We start from the raw sequence: 4,446 nt of genomic DNA, 5'->3' as shown, positions 1-4,446 counted from the left end.
AAATATAAGACTAAAATATAATCATTTTAAAATATTATAATTGGATAATTTTAATTTCGGATTTATTTAAATATTCAGTGTGCTCTATCTTTAATATACTTATTTTCTTAATTAATAACACAATCTTTCGAATAAAAACAAAGAACAAAAGGAACAAGCTAAACAGAATTACAGAAATCACGATTTATTATTTTTGCTTGAGTAAAAAAATTATGTAAATAAATAGCATTTATTATTTTTTCTGTTGTTTTTGGGTTTATTACATAAATTAATACTATACTAAATTTTAAAAAAGTATATATTATTAATAGAAATAATGAGTAATATAAATGAGAAAACTATTTAAATATCAAGTCTAATATCAAAATTAAGACTCAGAAATTTAATGCATAATAGGTCACCTCCAGAAAATGGAATAGTAGGCCAGTCAGTGGGGTTGGAGATTCCTTATCGTGTGGATATAATTCACAGACATGAAATATACAAAAGGATGATAATATAATTTTTTTTTTACATTGAGACGTTTATGAATATTATAAATATACAAAAGGACAATAAGCAACAGAAAAATAATGAATTGGTTAATTAGTTAGTGTTAATATAACTCAACTACAAAACAAATAAAAAAAATTAGTTTTTTAATATTTCTAATGGTGAGTTTAACTATTTTCCCTTTTTGCCGTTTTAAGATGTCTCTTATAATATCTTGTTATAATATTTATCCATTTTCAAGATAATGGTCAATTTAGATACTTTTAACGAGAAAAAATATAACGTCTGAATTTTTTTAAGTTTAATTATTTTATTGGTTTTTATAGTTTTGCGAAATTTTTAATTAGATTTTATATTTTTTTTTCTTTTTAATGTGGTCTCTGTACCAAATTTTTTTTTCAATTAGGTCTTTTTTCATAATAATTGGTTTAATTGAATAAAGACCTAATTAAAAATAAAAATTAGTGTAGAGACTCAAATAAAAGGAAAAAAAAATATAGAGACCAAATTAAAAAAAAAATTTGTGCAAAGACTTAATTAAAAAAAAAAGTATAATGAATACTTGTTAAAATTTAAAAAAAATGTTTTATTGAATAAACATAAGTATTTATGTATTCAATACAAATAAGCAAAGTATGAAAACGACTAAATTCTTTTAATTTTATGGAAGAGATAAAAAATCTACTTTTAATATCCACTCTTAGAGTAAATCATGAGAAGACGGTATAACGACTAAATTATTTTAATTTTATTGGGATATAGTGGAAGAAGATGTGTTCTGGACTGTGAGGAGTTTTTTTTGTTAAAGGTAGAATTTTAAAAAGTTTTAAACACACTAATATTTGTCTAGTGCCAAAGATCTCAGATGCAAGCGATATGACTCAGATAAGATCTATCAGTTTGTTCTCGATTGTTTACAAAATCATTTCGAAGGTACTGATCCACAGACTCTAAGGTAGCGTTTGGTGGAGAGACAGAGACGGAAAGACAGAGACTAAGAGACAGGGATTGAAATAAATATCAGTATTCTGTTTGGTGCAAAATGGGAGACAGGAATTGAAACAAGAATGAAACTCTAATTTAATTTGTACAAAGGGTAAAATTGGAATTAATTGATTGATATGAAAGTATTTTAGGTATAAAATGTTATTAAAGTTTCAGTCTCCATCTCTAAAAATTTCAGTCCCCTGTGTCCCTACTTTTTGGAAGTATTGAAATACTAAAATTTTAGAGACAGAGATAGAAATTTTAGTACCAGTCTCTGAACTAACAAACACGATACTGAATTTCAGTCTCTCAGTCTCTGTCTCAGTACCTCAAAACAAACGCTACCTAAAGGTGTATGAATAAGGTAATTAGCGCTACTCAAAGTGTATTCTTAAAAGGTAGACTTATTTTTAATAACATTCTTATAGTACACAAATGTATGCACTATATGAGTAAAGCCTACGACAGGGTGGAGCGAAGAGGCATTTTCTATGGTTTATTATGGAGAAGTTGGGCTTTGAATCGAGATTCATTGACTGGATTCGTGAATTGTTGATAACCGTTTCTTACTCTATTGTTGTGGAAGGTCAACCTTATGATTTTTTTTAAACCAAATATAGGCATTCATCAATGTGACCCTCTATCCCTTTTTCTTTTCTTATTATATGCAGAAGGAATTTCTTTTTTGCTACACAAAGTAGAGCAAAACAGTCTCATTCGAAAAATTCAGATAAATAGAAAATGTCCAACTATAAATTACTTGCTATTCGTCGATGATTCCATTCTATTCGGTAAAGTCTCGAAAAATAGTTGTGCCTCTATTATAGAATTATTGAAACCTTATGAAAGTTGTAGTGGGTAAAAAGTTAATTTTAATAAATCTGTCCTGTTTTTCAGTAATAACACTCCAGAGCTGATTAGAATCTCCCTAAAAGTCAAGTTAAATATTTCTCAAGTAAATGCACAAGATAAATATTTGGATCTACCTTTCCTTGTCAACAGCTCTAAGAAAGCCACCTTCAACTCAATCAAAGATAAGATTTTCAAAAGGACACAAGGATGAAAAATGTACTTGTTATTTAATGGAGGAAGACAGGTATTATTTCAAATAGTTGGTGAAGCCATACCAATATACACATTGTCATGTTTTAAACTTCTGCACATCTTACTAAATAAAATTCATAGTATTCTAACCCAATTCTGGTGGGGCAGCAAGATTCTAAAAGAAAAATAGTGTGGATTAGTTGAGATAAGATGATTACGTCTAAAAAAGAAGGCAGACTTGGTTTCAAAGATATCAGGACTCAAAACTTGACTTTTTTAGATAAACAATGCTAGAAAATCGTAACTCAATCTAACTCTCTTCTTTCTAGAATACTTAAAAGTAAATACTTCAGATTTAATTCCATCCTTACAGCAGAAGTAGGAACCTTACCTTCTTGGGGTTGGCAAAATATTCTTGAAGGGAGGCAAGTTATAAAGAAAGACATTAGTTGAAAAGTAAGTTATGGTGATATCCGAATCTTTAGCGAAGCATGACTCCCTCCTCCTTACCCCTTCACTGTTCCACCATCTGCGGCACTACTATCAGATAGTTACCATGTGTTATGGGTGAAAGTCCTGTTTTTGTCAAATAAATAGTAGAACCAAGTATTAATCTCAAATTGTTTCTCTCTAAAAATTGCTCAGCGAATCCTCTCCATAACTCTAGGAGAAGGTGAAAACAAAATTTAATGGGTAATGAACAGAGCAAAAACATATGATGTTACATCAGGGTATAGGATTGCTTACCAGTTTTACCATACCTCTATTGAATTTTGTCCGAATTTCATGTAATAGAGGTCAGTTTGGAACCATTTATGGAAGCTGAAAATCCCTCACAAGATTTTATTCTTTGTGTGAAAAATCCTCCATGGTAAGCTCTGCTTCTCATCCACCTGTTGTTCCCATTCACTTCGTCAACTTGTCCAATCTGCAAGTCAGCTCCAGAATCATTCATGCACTGTCTATTTTTCTGTGGAGACGCTAATCTAGTGTGAAAAAAGAGTCAGTTGACTTATCTCATTCCAAACCATAGATGTTCTTTATTCTTCGATTGGTGGAGGAATTCAGTATTATAAATTGAACTTCAAGGAACAAGCTCTCAAAGAGCTCGACTGATTTTGATTATAGCTTGGAATATTTGGAATGAGAGGTGTCGGCGAGTTTTCGAACATGTCCAGGACCCTCCAGAAAAAATGCTAGCAATATCATTTAAGTTGAATCAGGAGCTATCTATTTTACCTTATGCATAGTGCTATGAGGTTTCTTCCCTATCTACTTTTCTATATTATTTTCCTCTTATAATTTCACCTATTTGTGAATATTTAAGAATTTCCATTTTCTATTTTTCTTGTCCTGACTATTAGATATTATATTTATTTTTCTATTGAATATAATACCACTATTATCTTTGAAAAAAAAAACAAAATTGAAAATGACTAACTTGATCACTTATTAGTATTGTATTTAAAGGTGAGTTTTTTTTTTCCTCACACTATTCTTTAGTTGGACAAGTTAAGAATTAATTTACTATAAATTTGAGTTTTATTTAAGGGTTTGTCATTGATTAATAGATAGCACATGCACAAAATAAAATTCGAACCTCTAACACTTACTTAAACAGATAAGTGAATTGATCATTTGACCAACTCAAATTAATTATCGAGTGAATACTCATCCTGATCATTGATAATTTTTTTGAAGAACTACGAAATTCTTAAAAGTAAAAATTAAATTCTCATTTTGACCCTGATAATTAACTTTGTAAAATTGGTTAGCCTTCTGTCAATAATTTCTCTCCAAAACATACTTATATAACTCGTTAATCACTAATATATTCTCTATTTAATTTTTATGAGTAAAAATAATTTAAAAATTACTAATATTTTTTAATTTATTAGAAATAAAATTTAAAAATAAAAAAAT

This window comes from Arachis ipaensis, chromosome B05 (assembly GCF_000816755.2).
Source record: "Arachis ipaensis cultivar K30076 chromosome B05, Araip1.1, whole genome shotgun sequence".
NCBI classification, from domain to species: domain Eukaryota; kingdom Viridiplantae; phylum Streptophyta; class Magnoliopsida; order Fabales; family Fabaceae; genus Arachis; species Arachis ipaensis.
The sequence above is the reverse complement of the archived record's forward strand: the minus strand, read 5'-3'. Positions refer to the sequence as shown.